This window comes from Lytechinus variegatus, chromosome 1 (assembly GCF_018143015.1).
Source record: "Lytechinus variegatus isolate NC3 chromosome 1, Lvar_3.0, whole genome shotgun sequence".
Lineage (NCBI taxonomy): Eukaryota > Metazoa > Echinodermata > Echinoidea > Temnopleuroida > Toxopneustidae > Lytechinus > Lytechinus variegatus.
Window position 1 is genome coordinate 68,539,235 of NC_054740.1, and position 21,063 is coordinate 68,560,297.

Genomic DNA, 21,063 nt, shown 5'->3' on the forward strand with positions numbered 1-21,063 from the left:
TCACAACCCTTACCATAAAAATTCAGAGGAATTGGTAGAGGAGCAATTGATGCAGGAGCAAAGGTCACCTCATCATAAAAAAGGGAGAAGTGGAGATCATAACAGATAAAAAAAGGGGAATCATGATGGATTAAAAAAAGGCGGGGAAAAAACATAAGATACAGGTATACTGGATTAAAAAAAGGGCGGGGCAAAACATAAGATACAGGTATACAAATAAAGTAAAGCAGGAATTTTTCATTTTCTAATTTATTATGCATATGTCATTTTGATATATAATGAAAAATAAAAGATTAAAAAAAAAATGACCAGCAGCCAAGAAGATTCATTCAAGTACAGAGGTTACCAAAGCAAGTGACCTCTTGATACAGTGGGGCAGACCCTCTAACCCTCACGAAATGGCCAGCAGCCTGATCGAAGCTGGGGTCTCCTTGTCAAACTCGCACAATACATGACATCACTACCAATCAACCTATTTTTAAGTGTACAGGGCGGGGCACCGGACACTGCCATGCATGATGTACCACAGCTAGGTGCTTTATTGTCGAGTTCAATGATACTTTGTGTAGCCAGCTGTATGTTAGACAATGCATCGATTTTCCAACCCCTCCCCCTTCTCCCCACCACTCCCTTTTTCTCTTTTTTTAACTTATGTATGAATCAGTCTGTTAATCCCCTTTGTAGTCTCCTTATTCACCCTAGAACAAAACCACCTTATTTCCTTTAATCTGCTCCCTCCCTCATTACCATCCCCTCCTCCTCTTATTCCCCTCTCTTCTTTCTACAGGTTTACCAGTTAATCCACTGATTGTGGACTAGCTCCATACCTCCCTGTACTATCCATCATGCTGAGCTTTTCATGAAGATTCATGTCGGTGATTTTCACCAACAGATGTTATAAGCTATTGAAAATCCTTGCATCTGATTTGCTGAGAGCTAATCAGTGAAAATCACAGACTCTCCATGAAATGCTCCCCAATTCTGCCAACCTTCCTTCATTTCACATCCTTTCAACATTTACTAGCCATGACTGGTATTTTTAGTTTTATCTTTGAATTTTTAAAGAAATTTTAGTATTACTAATTACTTAAATAATCTTTCATATTTTCATTCATCTATGTGAAAGTATTATTTCATATACCTCAATGAAGTAAATATCAACTTTTATTTTTCCATTCATTTACAATTATTTATGAATTTTGTATTTCCATTTTTTTAAATTTACATTATATATTCAATTTTATTTTCATTCTTCTTTTGGGTGGGGACTTTTTTCCCTTCAAATTTTGAAAATGAATACACCCTTTTCTGTACATGACATGTTTCTATGGATTGAAATGAATATATTGGTCAAATATTCAGAGAGAAACCAACAAAAAAACATTTTTTCAAATTGGTTTTGTTTCATTTCTTTGTTTCTGTTTTTTTTTTTTTTGGGGGGGGGTGGTGCGAGGGGGGTTGTTCTGCTTCTTTTTGTTTTTATTTTCCCCTATGCATTCATTCACCACCATACAGGAATCAAATGTTTGTGATTGCTACTTCTCCATCACTCCACCATGAACTCTGAGAGATAAGGCAACGCAATGAAACGACAAGTGAATCTAGATCTATTTATTGAGCCCTCAACATCGGCTAATCATGAGGAAGTGCACTTTATATTCCACAATGGTTTATAATACCCCATCAATCATTACAATACAATGTATGAATTCTAGTAATGAAGCACAATGTCAAATTTCATAGAATGCACCCAACAAGATTTTTGAAATTCATTCCAGGCTGGATGAAAAAAAAAAAAGCCAAAGGGTCAATGAGAAGCAACATAAAATTACTGACAGTATCCAGGAAAACTTCTAAAACTCATTCTATTCTAGACTGGACGCAGGAAGCATTTTTTAGCCAAAAGGTCTAAGGAAGCAATGTCAATTTACACTGATGGCACCCATTGAAATATCCAAATCTCATTCCAGACATGATGTAGGAACCTTTTCTTTAGCCAAAGGGGCAATGACAGAAGAAAATAAATAGAAGTTATCTCCTTTGAAGCCTCTTTCATCAATCACCAGTCAAGATACTTGGGTCTCCTTGTAGGCCATGAAGCAGCTTTGGTTAGAAACCAAATAATTTTGTTAAGCCCAGTAGAGAGCTAATGTGAATATGAAAGACAACAGGATAGACCAAATCAAACATGCCAATTTCCATCAAATGCCTTCCTGAACATAGTGACCTCTCTCCAGCCAAGTGAATAAACACACATCTCGTTCTAACAGAATACAACTTAAAATGTTCCCTGAGGAAAATCTACCAGACGATTCAGAGGTTGTTGAAGAATTCAGAAGGCTGACGACCAGGTGCATCATTGCCCTTCTCACAGTCCGGAAGGTGGATGTTAACAGCCCTACACCACCTCATGTCATACCAAGGAACTGGCTGAGAAATGTCAACTTCCCTGAGACTGATCAGAGGGACCATAACAAAGAAGGAACAGACTCTATGGCCGTCTGCAAATATGCTTTGTACGTCATAACAATGACAGTGAAAGACTTGCCAGATTTTACATGGTAGTGAAGATCCAGGGATTCCCAGGAAAGACAGTGAGCGGTACAAGATCCAGGGCCACATACAATGTGAGGCTTAGAAGAACATAACAAAGAACACAGAATCGGCATTTGGAAAGTGGAAAACAGGGCACTGTCTTACAAAGAGTTGCGATTGATCCCATCAATCATAACTATGGAAAGCCAGCAAAGTCAACATCTTAAATGCATGCTTGTTTGAAATAATTTTAGAGATGAATGTATATCCATAAATTATTTGATTTTTTGACAATTTGGTGTGTTCTCCTTTGCTTACAAAGGACATTTTGCAAATTTCCTGTAAAAAAATTATGACACTGATGAATTTCCTTAGTTACGATTGATTGGTGCAATCGTAACTCTTTGTAAGAATGGGGTCTCTATTCAAATTCCTCCATAAAGAAACCAACACTCTCATCAGAAAAATACAAATCCAGGTGGCAAAAAGTTTAGATGGCAGGGCCAATGCATATCACAAGGATATCATGTCTAGCAAAATGAAGCAATGAACATCATCATGAGACCACCTGTATGGCACCATGCACTGGTAAACAATAAAAGCTGCAGACATCTCTACAAGCAGACCTGCCAACCTCTAGGAATAAAAAAATGTATCTTTAGATCCCCCAAAGCTTTATTTTCTCCCTAAAACTGTATTTTATGATAAATTACAGACATTGGACTGGTTCAAGTTCTATGATTGATTTTTTTTTTTAATACATGAAAGTTATCTGAAATGAAGTTATCCAATTATTATTTCTTGTGTGAGTTTTATGAAAATTAGAGATATACAGAGATGATTGTTTTTCAATGGAATATATAATCATCTAATCTTTTTTAAAAGAAAATTGTATTTTATAAAGGAAAAATGTAATGCCATATTTTGGTTGCAAAAATGTACTAAATTCAACAAAAACAGACTGGTTGGCAGCTCTGCGTAAGATATCAGCATTTGAGTGCGCAACAAAGAAGATCTCCAGATATTGCAAGTAAACTAAAAAGGACATCGTTCTTCATGGTCAAACAACATCTTGGTATCACAACAGTACAAGACTTCCAAATACCAAATAAAAAGATGTCACATGCAACTGAACAAATTTCCAGAAGACACTAAATGTTTACCCGGGTCATCTTCAACAGTGCCACAAAGCCCCAAAGCGGTCATAGCTAAACAGCGCTATTGACGAAATTTGACAAACGTGCTAAAGTCCCATTACAAATATCAATAAGGGTCTAATACAAACACAACAACAATGGCAAGGCTCTTGTGAAATGGACTGAAAACTAAATGACATCTGATGACAGGAAAGAAATGAAAATCTGACATTGCACTTCTGAAACTAGATTTCAGATTAACATGTATTGCTTTTATCGAAGGAGCATTTTTTATTCAACATTGTGGAAAAACCATTGAAGCACACAGTTCCCCCCAAAATGGGTTAAAACTCGATATCCGAAATTTAGTAAATACAATTTTTGTTTTGGCAGAAAAAAAAATGGTAAAAACTTAATATCTGAAATTGAGTAGATACAATTTTTATTTTGGCAGACGAACCGATATTGAGAAGCCACATTCATCACTCTGTCATTACAATGCAGGCCACTAATAACTCTACACATTGCTTTGATTTCATGATGGATACACACTCAGCAAACGTCACAAACATGAATTTTATGGTGAAAGGGGAAAGGGCCAAGATCAATCTTGGAATAGTTACTCAAATTGGTCTGTCCAAAAATTTAACATGTACATGTACAGAAAAAGGGAATACCTATATTGCAAAATAATTTACGATACTTTCTCATGAGATCAAATTATAGATACTTGATAAATTGTAAAAGAATTTGGTCATGTCTTCTTATCACATTATCATACCAGTCATGGCGAATGTAATGTTGCAATGATGTGAAACAAAGATGGTAGCGCAGATAGTACAGGGAGGTACAGAGCAGACTGCAATCAATGGATCAACAGATAAGGGATGTAAAAAAATGAGAGGGGAAAGTGAAGCATGAGAGGAAGAGGGTGAAGTAATGAGAAAGAAAGAGATTATGAAATAAGAAAGGAATGGCTAGATACTAAGGATAATAAATGAATGCAATAAAGATCAACAGACTGAGACACATACAGAGAAATTGGAAAAGATTGATGGGGATTTTTGAAGTCCCTATAAATTTACCCAAATTGCCTTCAGGAATGGTAATGTTTTGCTAGATTTCAATGAAAAGAATATCGGTCCAATGATTAAAGAAAATGCCCTGAAATTTAAAAGTGCTATCGAGGCAAAACGTAGATAAAAAGCCCAATGTGGGTAAAATTGTTGCCCAATATTTCCAAAATAATTATTGCCCTCAGTAATAATTGCTGGAGAACTAATTGCATTGTCTCACATACACAAGGCTACAAAAAATATCATTAATATTGTCAATAAAGCACTTACATTAATCAGAGAGGTTGTATACCATGCACAGCAGTGTCTAGTGCCCTCCTCTGCACACTGAAAAACTAGATCTCTTGGTAGTGATGTCACATATTGTGTGATTCTGGCAGGAAGATCCCAGCTCAAACCAGACAGCAAGCCATGTTTGTGAGGACTAGGGCCTACCCCAGCAATCAATGAGGTCAACTGCTCTGGTCCTCCAACTTGAATGAATCTTCTTGGCTGCCGGTCTTACAATGTTTTTTTTTCAAGAAAGATAAATAAAATTGTGAATACAAAGCAAGTATACAGTACAGACAATTATACACTACATACATGCATATAGGGTATGTCCAGGCTACCAGACATGATGAAATTAGGGACAATGATTTTTAGTTTTAAAAAATATTTTCTGTTTCTGGAAGCCTGTAACTCTGTTTGAAACTTGATCTAAAATGGAAATTCCATTGTCATAGAAAATCTATACTGCAAAACATGAATTCCATTTTTCATAAGTAAATTCAATGAATTTTTACATGAAAAGTACAGAAAGTAAAGAACCAAAACAGATTAAATGTTTAATTCAAGTTTACTGGTAAACAGAGTATCACTGTCCCTAATTTACAAGTAGAGCAGGTCCAAGCTATTAGACATAGAAATGTGACATAAGAGACAAATCAAAGAGGTGTTTCACAAATTTTTTAAGTATGACTAAAAATTGCCTTACATTTCCAATTGTGTGTGGAAAATAAAAGATCAGAATCAGAATCACTCTACTTCATACATGTATTAATCCATTAGACTGCAAATTATCATGTTCATATTTAGACTTGAGCATGAGTTTCAGTCAGTTTAGAATATTGGTGGAACACTTCCAAGAATTCTTTTAATTTCATGAACTTTTCATTAATTCAAAATGATCTGACATTTGTAAAAACTTTTCAAAAACTAATACTTCACTAAGACCCCCCCCCCCCCCCCCCCCCCCCCGTACTGGAACACATGACTGCAATCATGAATATATATTAGTGGGACTTTGCAAAATTTGAAACAGATAAATACACCCCTTAAAAATTCATGCCACTGCCATTGCCAGATCGAGAATATACATCCAACTTCTAATATTTTAAATTAACGACCCCTGTGACATATGGCCCCTGAACTTATGACCCTAAAATCTGATTAAGATCCTCTCACATATCTGTGCATGAGCCTACATTGAAGATGTACTCAAATATTTCATCAGAAAGCGAGAACAATGTATAAAATGATCTACATAGTTTGTTCTCATGACCCCAACGTTTAATAGTTATCGCAAGAATGAGATATTACTGTTCATAATGACCTGTGTGACCTTTGAACCTCATGACCCTAAAATCTATTCAGATCATTGTCACTCCCATGTATGCATACATGTACACAAGTAATGTTTGACCATTAAATGAGAAAAAAATATTTTCAGGTACATGATGACCTCTGTGAACTTTGACTACCAGATCCAAAATCTTGTCAGATTATTGCCCTTTCAATATACATAAATCAACCAATTTGGCAGTTGATCTCTCATACAATTTTTCAATTATCACGAATCTTCAGTTATTGCAAGTATAGAACAGAACAGACAGGCAACCCGAAAACTTAACACCTCCAGAAACCAATTAAAGTGAATGGAGGTAAAAATATTATTCCCAAACAAAAATTCCCAAAATATTGTTGTGTATATCCAATCATTAATTACCCTCATTTTAATGTGTATTCAAGCATTAATTCCCCCTACAGTGTGTAAAAATTATTTTGTCAGGCACTGTAAAACTGACTTTATAATCAGAGCTGCCAACCTGGACAAGAATATTTCAGTATTTTGAAAGCTGACAACCAGTATTTGGTGAGGAAATCTGTATTTCCAAATAAATACAATAGGATAACACATTAAAATAAACTTAGTAGTTTTTGCATGAAACCATTATTCTCATTTTTTAGTACTAGTTAGTGCAAATCAGTTCAAGGTGGCAACTCTGCATAATGCCAATATAAATTAATTTAACCAATATGTGACTCAATAACCAATACAGATTTCCTAACCTACAATGTAAACAAAGCTTAATTCACCTAATGTTATACAAGCTTTGGTACGAAGGCATCACTGCATCCAGTGTTTTGCATATGAATGGTTTGAAAATTGGCTCTTTGATGAGGAACAGTTTACTTTTTTCTATTAGTTTGTAAATTGATGTTAATCTCATATTCTACCCATAGGGTACAATGTCTACCCATAGGGTACAATAAACACAGGTAATGACATTTTTTATTCTCTAAAAATGATATTTAAGACATCCACCCCCCCCCCACTCCCCCGACTAGTTCTACGACAAGTAGATCCAGGGTAAAAAACCAGAGATAAAACTCAATAGGGAAAAACTCTGGAAAACCTTTGGATCCACTTTTGCAGAATAGTCTGCCCAACCCTATCCACTCCCCTCCCCCATCCTAACTACTTCTACGGCAAGTAGATCCAGGGTGAAAAGCTACAGATAAAACTCACTGGGGGAAACCTTTGGATCCACTTTTGCAAATAAGTCAGCTCAATATAAACACAAATAAAAACTTCATTGAAATAAAGGTGTAAAGTATATATCCTAATACTATCTCTGAACTAGGAGCAAAGAATAATAACTTGGACCTGCTCCTTAGAGCTACACAAAAGTTATTGTAAATACATATGTAAATACATATCAAAATACTAAAATGGGTTCATCAGTAGTGAATGCATATATGCAAGACACATATTTGATCCCAAAAATGACTTCAATAATTGAAATAATTACTTAATTCAGTCTGATGGCACCCCCCTTCCAAATTACCTACAAAGGTTTAATCATATTCTAGATATTCATGGAAGTAATGATTCACATAGCAAAACACATAACAGCAAACATCATCTACACTCTACATGTACCAATAAAAACTTAATCTGAAAAAGCCCAGTTAGAATAGGGCTAACACCAGACACTGAGTGTAGATAATGACTGGAGTCGATAGCAAATCCCTTTAAACTATCTCTAACAAGATGGAAGGTGAATATGAAGAGTTTGGTGTCAAAGCCATTCTTATGTTGACCATACTTCACGCAAAGACCAATAACTGTTCACACCAGGCATTCCGTGTAGATGAAGACTTGAAGATTGGTGTCATCTCCTTGTCTCTGCTAGACTATCTCTCTAATTTCTGCTACAAAGATGGTTAGCACCAGATAGGTGGTGGATCCATGTTGTACACTGAGTGACATCACTGCATATGTAAAATGAAAAAGACCAAAATAGATGCATTTCCCTCTTCACACTTTGTTGTATTTACAGTCTTTATACATGCAGCCTTGATATGTATGTCATAAATTTTGTGCATTACAATTGCATTTTTATTCTATTATATTTATAACTCCTATTTGTTTTTTATGTTTTGTTTATTTCCAACAAGCTGTCTACGTGCTTATCATGATCCTCATTTGAAATGTTCTAAATCTTTAAGATGAAAGAATTATACAATTGCATACATGTACAAGTTCATCATTGCCTACATCCTTTACCCAGTTACAGCATATAATACACATTTTCAAATTTGTGATATGAATGACGATGCAGGTATCTTGGGTATTCACAAAAACACTCGGAACAAACACCTTATGCTTGTCGCATAATGCTAATAACCCCAAATGCACTGCAGCCGAATAACACATTCATACATGCACATGATTAGTATACATTGCATAGTTACATATACTATATATGGAAAATTCATTAGATTTTGGTGCATTCTTCAATACACTCTGATATTGCACAGACAATTCATGTATACTATTAAGTATTTTTTAATCAATGAACCGCCAAAATGCACTATGTAAATAAAAAAATCATAAACACTGCTCAACTTACCACTCATGGTGGCATATCGATAGGCAGTTTCTTGACCTTTGACCCAAGTTTGCTGAGTTCATCCTCCATCATGACGATGACTTCTTTGCTATCTAGCTCCATGTTCCATGCTTCCTTTTCGGCCACCCTTTAGGGTAATGATGTCATGGATAGCACTCTGCTTGCTGCAGAGAGAAACATAAATTAAAGATCAAATTTACTTCTTGTTAAAAAATGATAATAATAAATTTGAAAAATGGAAGTAATATCTCAAAATGATTGTGAAATTATGCTCAAAATGCATCTAAGATCGGATGAAATTTGCTCTGAGTTAGAATTATCCAAATGATAAACAAAAGTACTTCAATTTGAGGGTCACATACATTATACACAGATACATGTATGTATGGGACTACAGACATATTGCCGACCCAACAGTTTCATTTGCTATTTGTTATAATTTGCAGACAAGAAATCATTTGCAGTGGAATTTTTCCAAAATATTAAAAGTAATAAAAATCTCACAATCATTATTGCAACTTTCCCGAAAATTTAATTAGCTTTTAATGCTAAAATTGGAGGGAGAAAAGGGTGTAAATTCAATACTGTTAGACTGTTTTTTCTGATTTGAGGTAAAAAGTTAATTGCTAATTGATCTGAATAGTCAAATGCATGGATTGCAAGAAATTAATACTAAATGTATACTAAATATATATAAAAAATAGGCAATTTATTCATATTAATTGTCAATATTTAAATAACATACTACTGGGGGGCGTTTCATGAAAGGACTTGTCGGACATTTTATCCGCAAAGTACCAGTTTATCTGAGAGTTACCATAGGAACAGTGCCTTTCAGCTAATCAGAATCAAGGAAAGATGTCAGATCTGACAACTTGTCAGATGAAAATATTGATGAAACGCTCCCCAGATCAGTCCACCAGGCTATTCTGAATATCACTGGCGAGCACCAGAAAAAAAAGTTAAGACTGAGGCCTAGTTCTATACAAAATTTTGATTTATTCTAATCCCCACAAGAAATCATAGGAAACTCACCTTTCATTTGAAACCATATTCAGTTGAATTTCATTGTTGACACTCATGATCTGATCCTCTTCATGGGATGTCCTGTTAACAAAAAAAAGAATACAATATAAGTCATAACAAAAGAATATGTAGCTACGCCTTCATTGCAGAAATATGGTTAAAGACATATTATAAGAATCCAAAGATGAAATACATATGTGGATGGGTCCGTATGTCAAAAAAAAAAAAGGCATGCTATAAATTACTGAAAACATGAAGGTCATCCATTCCAGCATATAGCACCAATGGAAGATCACAATAAACCTGTATTTAATACTCTTTGGAATACAATATCAAATAATTACTACCCTCTCCCCTGACTTAACAGACTGAGATGCTACTAGTGAAATGTTTAGATTCCTATCACAAACAACAAATAAAGCAGAAAAAAAAAAATTGTATCTGCATCTGGAAGACTTAATGCACAATAGCAGCCAGCTATACAAATATCTTGTTCCGTTATAGCTGAAACTCTCCAGATCCAACATATGTAAACTGGAATATAACTCATACTACTGCTAAAACAATTACCATAAGTGTGTGGATTTTCAAATCTGAGAATTTTGTTGAAGAAATATCTAGGCAACTAATACCCCTTTCATAAACCCAATTATGCGGCTAATAGCAGCATAATTTGGTCGTTAATTCGGAGGAGGACCAGAGTTATCCGCATTATTTTGATGCTGCAATTATCTGCATAATAGCAGCATCGGGACCAGATTTTGACTTTATGAACGCATTTCGAAAGTAATGCGGATAATTGCCATGGTGCGGTCACAAGGTCACCCTTTTCCAAAGCAACCGCATCGGAGGGGGTGTGTGCCGTTGCCATGACGATTATCCGCCTTTTTCAGGACAGGCGCTCGTAAAAATAGTGCAGATTATTTTCGGAGTTTGTGAACGCAATTTTTATTGAATTATCCGCAATACTCTTAGGCGGCTAATTGGAGGATGGGTTTATGAAAGGGGTATAAGGGGACAAAGTCAATGACATTATGCCAAGGAACAAAGGGCTGATTTTGGACAACCAACTGAACCCACCCAAACAGGTACTACCGATAAATAAAATTTCCTCGGTTTAATTATTGAATCTGAATAAGATTAAAACCACTTTGTGTTCACCTGAAGTTCTAAAAGTCCTTGCCGATGCCGTGAAAGAAGCCATTATCAAGAAAGTCACACAGCAACTATATAATATACTGCACTAAAATGGATTTGGAATCCAAGGAAGAAAAATCAAAGTAAGAGAAAAGATCAACAAATCTGAGAAGAAAATCAAAACACTTCAAGAGGAACAACATGTAAATGAACTGGAATAAAACAAATGCCGGAATCGCCTGAGAATATATGGAATGCAGGAAAGAACAGATGAAAATATGGATATCATTTCAGAAATCACTAATAAGTATTTGAAAATTGAACTTGACAAGAAAGATATAACCCGCAGCCATCGGATCACACCAAAATGAAATAAAATTATATACTGTACATCTGTACAAATAATAGCTTCATGTTAAATACAGATTTCTAGATCCATATTGATTATATTGAATTGAAGCTGTATAGTGCCATCCACTGACAAAATGAAGCAACTCTGATTTTTTTTGTTCAAAATACATTTATTTCTTGACTTTGGATATTTCATGAATGCTCTTACCTGATGCTCAAGGAATTGGAGTCACAAAGCCTCCAATTTCTGATATAGACATATAAAAACAAGTAACTCTATGTGCATTCAACTGATTAGTGAAATTAAGCAAAACTTTCATAACTTTCTTATTTAACATCCCACTATAATGATTTTTTTTCAGCATTGACCTTATCTGACTTAAATCAAGCTTTTATTGGGGTGGATTTGCACTTTCATTATGAAAAGTCGTTTAGTAGTCTCAATCTTGATCATATCATGGCCCATAACATAAAGCTTTTAATAATTATTGATAATGGGCTTTATCTTATGAGTGATCATACACCATAACATATGTAATAAAACATAGATATTGCCATAGATCAATCGCTATGCTATATGTTTAAGGGCCCAGGGACCCGTTGCAGAAAGAGTTGCAATCAAACGCAACTCAAAAAAATCTTACGCAACTTGATTTTCAGCCAATGAAGCAGCCTTATTCAGGACTTGTGCGTGATATTTCGACTTACATTTAAACACAACTCTTTCCACAAGAGGCCCCTGATCTCGATCTCTGATGGTCTATTAAGCCAGCCGCACAATACTAGATCCAAATGTGACCAATTTTTTTCTATAAATCACATTTTGGATAAAATATGGAAGGTCAAAAGTAGAATTATATTAGAAGGTTCACGATTGATTGAAATTTGGAATTATAGGTTGTAATGTGTAGTGTAGTGTGTGTTGTGTAGTGTGCACCTTGCATCATTGATCTTGAGTTGCAAATAATGATTTTTCATACCTTCTGGCCTTGAACCAAATACTGGAAGTTACATTTTCTTGGTAGGGAACAGCAGAGGTAGAGCAGCTTCTTAGTAATCCTTGTCATCTGATGCAGCTTCTTGTTGATAGAAGATAGCATCTGTCATCATCCGTCGCCTCGAGAACGATGTGACGTTGCCATCCTTGCAATCTGGTAGCTGTGCGTTCATCAAAAGAGATCTGGAAAAAGTGAGATATAGGTAGGTTAGGAAGTGGACAGATTATTTTCCCTTTAATACTTACACTACAGTCCCTTACAAAAACAAGTCAAATGCATTTCTCGCCTGCATTATGTCATTCAATATATGTAGGACTGTAGATGGAAAAATTTTCAAATTTTTCAAAGATGATCATGAGTCCCAAAGTTCATTGAACTCAAATGAGCTTCGACCATGACTTGCAACTCCTAGTAAACTATTGTTTACTATCATTAGTGACATCCAATAACCATGTCAAACATAAGACATTGAAGAAAATATCATTTTTTTTCTCAAAGTAACGTACATGTACACAGCAGAATGAAAATATAGAAATACGTCATAATTTGGCACATTGTGCAATATGCTCTTATATTGCACAGATAGGACAGAAAATGGAGGTCCTGTGTAGAGGAGAGTCAGCACCTCTGCACATTAAGAACCCGCTGCACTATTCATATAGGAGAAGGGGTAAACCCCAGTATAGTGGTCCACCTGCATCCCCCTAAATCAGTAATTGGGAGGAGAATCCTGTAGGCCATAGTGATTCAGTTCGCTTTTCGCCTCCCAGGCACAGGGACCACCAAACAAATCATACTAATAAAAGCAACAAATCCCTCATAATGATATAAGCAGTTTTAATGCACTGCTAAAATGCCATATATACATAAAGATAATAATCATTACACTGCATAACTTACCAATGGATCTTGTGGCATAATTCAGGGCATTTTCTTGACCTTTGACCCTTGCTTGTAGATCCATCATCCATTGTTGACACAACATATGCTCCTGCGACAATTGCTCCAAGCTTTATTTTTGTCTATGATGTAGGGTTAGGATTAGGATTACAATTAGGTTTCATGTTAGGATTAGGGTAGCATATACATGTACTGTCAAATCCAGGGTTTAAATTAGTCTTTTGTCGGATGTGTGGAATTCATAGAGGAGCAATTGTCGCAGAAGCAAATGTGATGGAATCCCTCCAGCATGATGACTTCTACCAGATCTAGCTCCATATTGCGTGCTTCCTGTTGGGTGACTTATGTCAGATGAACCTTCGCTTCCGGGGCTTTGCTCTCTTGGATGGATGTCTGTCTGTGCTTGCTGCAGAAAGAAACGTAAATTCAAGACAAAATTCTCGGTAATTAATATGAACAAGTGGAACACCTCTGGCAGTCTTGCTTGCATTATGTGATTCAATATAAAAGCGGTGTTGATTTCGAAAACAACTAAGATGAATAAATATTCACAAAAACACCATTCATATGATAATAAAGTACCGGTATATGTACAAAGTTCATTAACCATAAATGACCTTTAACCTTGATTATTTGACCTACATGTAAGACATGTGCAAGACAAGCAGTAATACTTGGTTACCTTATATCGAAGTTTCATGCACTGGATCCATGTACTTACAAAGTTATGGCATATCAAAACCTTAGTTAAGATTGCAATGTTGATGACATTAGCACAGATGTCTGTTGCACTCTGCTATTCAGACGATGCAAACACTATGGCATCATGATGGAAAAAGACATAGTAAATTGGAACCCAATGACATTGGTGCTACCATTGTAACTCTATCATTGTGATGAACCCATTTTCAAATTATGTTCGAATTTACCAGGGAAAAAGGCCACATGTTCTGCATAAGGCCGGTAAATAGGTGGAGTTGTGACATCTGTATGACAATTTGGGGTATATTCCTTTAATTTTCTCTGCTGATATACAAGATATAGTGTTGAATTTGGTGTCAAAATAAAGCTTATGATGAGAGCAATACAGCAATACCAAAAAGATTTTGAAAGTAATATTGGACTAAAGTAATGCAATTTGGACTATTCACTATGCACAGCAAGGATCACATCCTTAATAACCTTGATGAAATGTTAGTCTACTTGATTGTATGATTATCACAAAATTACTTTCCTGTTGTTTTGTGTGATTACATACCCTGGAGTCCTGACACAATCATTTTTATCCTGGTTAGATTCAGATAGGTCGCGTTAAATACTAGTTTGGTGCCAGATGATGCATTTCTTTTTGTTTTAAATTCACCATTTATGAGTTCATGGTTTAAATTTCTATTTCTTGTATGATTTCGAGTGTTTTAAAATGCATATTGGTACAAAAGGATACAATTTTCGGACCATATCTAGAAATACTCTATCATGAAAATCATGTCTAAAGAGGCTTGTGCAAAATTTTGATTAACTTTGACCAGCGCTTCTCAAACAGTGGGCCGCGAGAAGCTCCAGAGGAAGGAAAAAATGGGAGAAAACTATAGGATGTTTCACAGACCTAGACCTGTCCAACAGCCCAAATATGTTATGTTTGATCGGTCTACGTGGGTCAAACAATTAAAGGTAAAGCATGCTTTATGCCTGTTGCAATATGCATACAGATTATGATGTTTTCATCTAACTTTGATGTGAACCTTATCATGTTTGCGTAGGCTATTGTGTAGAATTTATTTAATTGTCACCCATTTACCGGACCTTTGCAAATGCAGTAAATTCTTGAACTGTTTGTTTTGAACTTGCTTTAGTGCTTGGTGTTCAAATTTCACGAAAACATACTTTCATCAAAATGGACCTTTTTTTAAAAGCGATTTAAAAAGGGCGAGGGAGAAAACAAATTGAAAAGTCTCTGAATGTAACTGTAAGGAAATATGACCCTGAATACACTAAATTTGGACTCATCATGACAGTCAGTGACGCAAAATCATAAGCAATGTGTGTCGAATGTTGAAGGTATTCAGCATTCTTGTTATTAAGTTGCTATGTTGTCATGGTTGTGTACGTTTGGAGGAGGGGCTCAAAGGCAGGGCTACCGAAAGTTATACGCACTAATATACGCTCATTATAATCATTGTCTATCTTTGAGTCGAGACAAGTAGTCATATCGCTTTCTTAACATTTTGGTAGGTGGGCCTCAAAAAAAATTGAGAGTCAAAGAGGTCCTCGAGTAAAAAAAGTTGAGAAGCGCTGCCTTAGACCATAAAATGTTACATACCTGTATATGTATGAAAAACACTGAATGAGACTGAGAGGAATTAAAAAATGGCACTTTTAAAGTTGATGGGTACATCAATAATACTTTATCCTTGGCTCAAAAAAGGACGCAATTATCTTGTCACGAACACATGTCACACAAAACTGGCCCAACTCATAAAGCTAGCCAAAAACCATGATTAAACAGTAAAATCACCATCAAAACTGGCAAAAATAACAAAAATACATGTATATTTTTAAACTTTCAATGCCATGGTCATATTTTGGAGATGCATCTCTCTGCATCTCCAAGATTCTTTTTCTGAATCTCTTATATTCCTGCAAATACATGAATGATACAATTCCAAACTTGATACTATGTACTGTATATGTAAACCTGAAAACAAAGATTCTCAGGGTAGAATATAATCTCATAATAGGAAGCCAAACTTAAAAAAAATCAAGATTTCTTTTTTGTGCTTTGTAAAGGTTGGAAACAAAATTGGGCAAGCTATTCATATACAGTAATAGATTTTTTTTTCACAGAGATCAATGTATACATTTCAAAAGGTGAGAATTCCCAGTTAACTTATTCCATACAGGTTGGACATGCAATTGGATACATTAAATAACCTTATAATGCATCCTCCTTTTCTTTATTTCCCTTTTTATGAATATTTTTTTTTCTGATTACTTTTTTATTTTGTGAGCAAGGTATTACAAGACATTCTTTTCCCATCTTCACATACATGAGTATGTTCCTCCTCACCACATATTCCCTTGTCCACAATTATCTGACAGAAGATTTACAGGCAGTTCCGTACCTGGACATGTAGCTTTCAGCTCAATTTCTAGTTTTCTCATGTCAGGTTCTAGAACCATCCTGTAAAGATCCAGACGTAGACACACCTCTTCTAGCTCACCCTCAGGGCCACGTTGCCCCTGGCACCAAAGGATCAGTCACCAGGCAGATAGCAAACTTGAATTTCAGTGTGTGTGGCTTTAGGCTGCTGAGTCTGCTTCAGTGATCCTACAGTTCTGTTTCAAAGGAAGAGTACCAGGAGAAATGAAACCATTACCTTTGTTACTTAGCTTCTCAGAGCAGTGCTGCAACTTCCGCCATGAAGTTAGACTTTTCAAGCAAAACTTCATCTGGGGTACACCTCAGTAGTAATTGGGCCATGTACTTATAGTAGCCTTTGTGTATTAAATTGTGTATTAGTTTATGTATTTATCTATGTTCATGTACATTAAGTCTGTGTATGTGCTGTGTGTGTATGCGAGGAGTAAGTAGTTGTCGCTTTCTTGTACCGTCAGTAACCCATTCGTGATATTCGTAATAACCCTTGTCAGAAGTGTCCTGTCCATTAACCAACCACTCGTGCCATTGCATTGTCTGTCTCGTGCCAACATTAACACTCCCTCCCACATCTTTTGTTTTTACTTCACCTCTAATACTTGTCAAAATCATCTGTGGTTTTCTCACTGTTGACTATCTGTATGCTGCATCATTTTGGCACATGTATCAAACTGATTAGATTTGAAAATTATTATTTCACAAATACTAAAATTCATTACGTGATTATAAACAATTAGTATTATAACAATTATTTATAGACCTAATTACATGATTTGTGAAATAATAATTTTTTTCTAAAAATTGTTTGTCAAAACGTCATTGCTAGCCAGAAGAATGTAATACAAGCACTTCAAAGGTTGACGCTATTGTATTTCCGTTGTTTACATCATCATGTGGATCGAGGGGTCTAGGCGGCATCAGTTAGGTAAGAAACCTTATTTTTTTTCACATTTTTACGCATGCGTCGCGTAACGTTGGCGAAGAACAATAGAAAACAAGATGGCGGCATCAACATCAGGCAAGTCTCTTCAGTCTTTTCATTATAGTTTTCTCATTTTTTGATGAATTCTTGTTTAAAAATAAAATTGATAGTCATAGAAATGTTGGAAATGAAGTGGTATCCCATGATTAACAAAGTTAGATCTTGATTTTAGAAGGAAAGTAGAAATCTCGGGGGCGAAATTTTCAGGTTTTGGGTAGCCAGGAGGCTTCTAGAGAGTAAAAATCATTTACTAACGTAAGGTTACTCTCAACGAAGCCAGGTCTTCATTTCTATTTTCGTGTAGGCCCCTGGCCCACCCATGGGTTCAAAGCATCTCGCATGCGAAGGAATATCAGGCGTATGCATGCACGCGACACACACGACGCAGTTCAACTTTGCTGGGCTTTTGCCCACATAAGATATAAGTTAAAATTTTATGTATCACATTCTGCTATGACACTTACCGAATCATTTAGATCCTTCCGTGACTTCTCCTTGAAGTTTCTTTCTAAAAATATGTATATTTTCTTGATCTTTAGTGAAGATTTCACGGAGATAGAAATCAGTCAGCGTTGATATCAATTTTCTCCTGAAGAGGGCGCGCGATTTATATTCATATCAAAGACAGGACAAGGGAAAGAATAGGCACCTACACTATTTTACACGCATATCGACGCAAGGCATTACGCAAAGTCCGTGAAGTGTCCAATCTTTTCATTGTATAGACTTTGGTATACCGTATACGTATTATTGACGTTCGTCAAAGCTTGTACTGCTGGTTTCTTTCCAGGCACGTATATTATTTTCATTTTTTTTTATCAGTCATCTTTTTAAATTAATTGCAAATAAGTGTTATCATCACCAATAATAATCTTTAATTATGTTTTTGAAGGTATTTCATTCATTGGTGCCCATAATTAGTAAATTAATCATAAGGATTGCGCATTCAAAGAATTTAGATACAGTTATAAAATTACCGAGGAGCTGAATCAAGGTTGTGAAATTATTAGCGCCACCAACGGCCTTCCTTGTATTTCCGTGGAAGAGACAAGCGAAGTAACTTTCGAGGCCGAGGTAAGCGAAATTTCCTTTTTTTAATGATTATTATTTTATTATTATTTTCATATTTAATAAACTATTGCTACTTACCGGCAAGAGCCCCGGTGCGTAGCGAGGAGTTTCGGCAAATATTACTTCAGCAATGAAGCGATGTTTGCTGACTACTTCGAATTCCAGGGTCAAATAAGGTCTATTGTACGAGGTTAGTACATACTAAACTCGTACAATGTGTGAGTGCCCCTGGCCTAGCCCTAGCCTACATGTAGGCTAGGGCTAGGGCCTACCACCAAAAAACCTGAAATTTTCGCCCCGACCCGAGATTTCTTCTTTCTAAAAGATCTTGACCTAAATCATTCATGTACAAGAAATACAACTTCATTTCCAACATTTCTACACTATGGATTTATTTTTTAACTAGAATTCATAAAAAAAATGAGAAAAATATCATGAATTGAAAAGACGGAAGAGACTTGGCTTGCCCGATGTTTACGAACATGACGAAGCCATGTCTTGTTAGTTGTTGTTTTCTATTCATTGTTCTTCACCCACGATACAGACGCTTGTTTCATTAAGAGTAAGCATACGATAGTAAGTGATTTTTATTCTCTAGAAGCCTCCTGGCTAATAAATCCCCAGAAAAACGACAATATTCCTGTCTACGCACTCCGCACGGGCAAATTTCACAGTCTTCGACGGCGCGGTGGCCGGGTGCCGGCGGTGCTCCCCGACTCCGCCCCGGCAGTCAGACAGACACAGACTCGACCCGGGTCCAGCGATTTTCGATCCCGGGCATAAAATACAAGAAACATAAACCAATCATGCCACTTATCATCACCCAACAAGTTCCATTATCGAATCGTCCACTATGCAAGAATACGAAACCTGCACTCACCTCTAAATTATTCCGGTATTTTACAAGCAAACGTTTACTGTTCCTGCAATTTCTTAAATCTGGCGGTTATTATACCAAGGCCGTAGATGGCAGCAACACTAAGACAAATGCAATTATATGCGGTTTTACTGCTATTTTTTCCCCAATACATTATATATTTTTTTATCGTTTATTATCCCTCCCCATAGGCGGCGGAAGCGGGGGGGACGGGGGGGACGTGTCCCCCCCTAAATTTGAGGAGGGGGGGACGTTCCCCCCCTAAATTTGTTGTTGATGACCTTTTTTTTTTTTTTTTTTTTTTTTTGCTTGTCAATTTATTTTCCTACGTCCCCCCTATAATTTTTGGGTTGAGAACCTTTTTTTTTTTTTTGGGTTGTCCCCTCCTAAAATTTTTTGCTTCCGCCGCCAATGTCCCTCCCCCTAAAACTACTTCATCCTCTTCCCTCTTCCTTCCTTCCTTCCTTCCTTCCTCTTCTTCTTTTTCTCTTGTCCACTTATGGTTGTATAGTTACATTGTTTTTCACATTTCTTCATTCAACTACTTAACTCCATGAACTTTCTCTCGTTTGTGTTATTACCATAGATTACTGTCTTCCGATTCTCCTTGCTCTACCGCTTTACGTGTAGTTCTCACTTTGTTCTTCTCGCTCTCGTCATTCTCCCTATACTTTTCTCCTACTCCTGTCTTTCACCTATTGTGTATATTGATATCCAAGTTTCTACATACAGTTTTTCTTTCCTCTTTTCCATTCCTGTCAACTGTACATTCTGCCTCGCTTTCCCCATTTTAAATTGTACGCGATATTTTCATATTTCTTTTTGTGACGGTGGACTTTTTACTAAGTGAATGTAATCTATTCGTTTTCTCGGATTTTGTTGAAGTTATGTTCATTGACGTCATATATTGTTATATTGTTATGATCTTTGATAATTTTGTTTATCTTTTGCTATACGTAATTTGTTGCAGCAAGTTGTATGATACAGTGCGTATAAAAAAAAACCGGGACAGTTTTGAAAGTCTATCATTTTTTCAAATTATGATGTCTATGTTGTTAAAAGATGATCTGAAGTCTTATCTATTAAATGCATGGGTGTCGATCACGGGGGGATGGGGGGATATATACCCCCCTATATTTCAATAGGGGGTATGGCCTGTATTATCATCCCCCCAATAATTTAGGGTAGAAAAATAATAATGATGATGAAAAAAATGAAAAGTTTGATCATGATGATTATAGTGATGATTATAGTATGCCATCAATCAGTTTGTTTCCCTCGCAATTTGTGTATATTGTTATTAAATAAAAACATTCTTTTCAGGACTATTAAACAGATGGGTGGAGGTTCAAGATGAAAAAGAATGAAATGTTTATGTATATGATATTTTTAAACACATGACATAAAAGGACCCCAATGAAAAACAACTTTTATTGATAGGGTGTTCCATCCCATCAGTGGTGAATAAATTGATTTTAATAAATCAATTAATTCAAAAGGGTGGAAAAATAAACGGGAGTAAAAGGGTGGCAAGATAAGTCGTCTAAGGAATGACGGTAAGCCCGATGGCGCACGAGAAGCCACACAGTTTGTAATTTGTGCTAGTCTTAATTGGTCCGAATCTGCATTTTATCATCAT

At 36.0% G+C, this 21,063-nt stretch overlaps 1 long non-coding RNA gene across 3 annotated transcripts; it reads right to left on the reverse strand.

Moving 5' to 3' along the window:
• Window positions 1-5,978: 5,978 nt before the first annotated feature.
• On the reverse strand, window positions 5,979-19,492 carry LOC121420974. Of its 3 annotated transcripts, none has more exons than XR_005970916.1 (7): window positions 19,428-19,492; window positions 13,338-13,743; window positions 12,420-12,619; window positions 11,113-11,194; window positions 9,961-10,032; window positions 8,926-9,089; window positions 5,979-8,284 (listed from the first exon to the last, which is right to left on the reverse strand). It is a non-coding gene; the product is annotated as an uncharacterized LOC121420974 (long non-coding RNA). The 3 variants fall into 3 exon arrangements; XR_005970914.1 differs by lacking the exon at window positions 19,428-19,492 and adding an exon at window positions 16,460-16,910; XR_005970915.1 differs by lacking the exons at window positions 11,113-11,194; window positions 19,428-19,492 and adding an exon at window positions 16,460-16,909.
• Window positions 19,493-21,063: the final 1,571 nt, after the last annotated feature.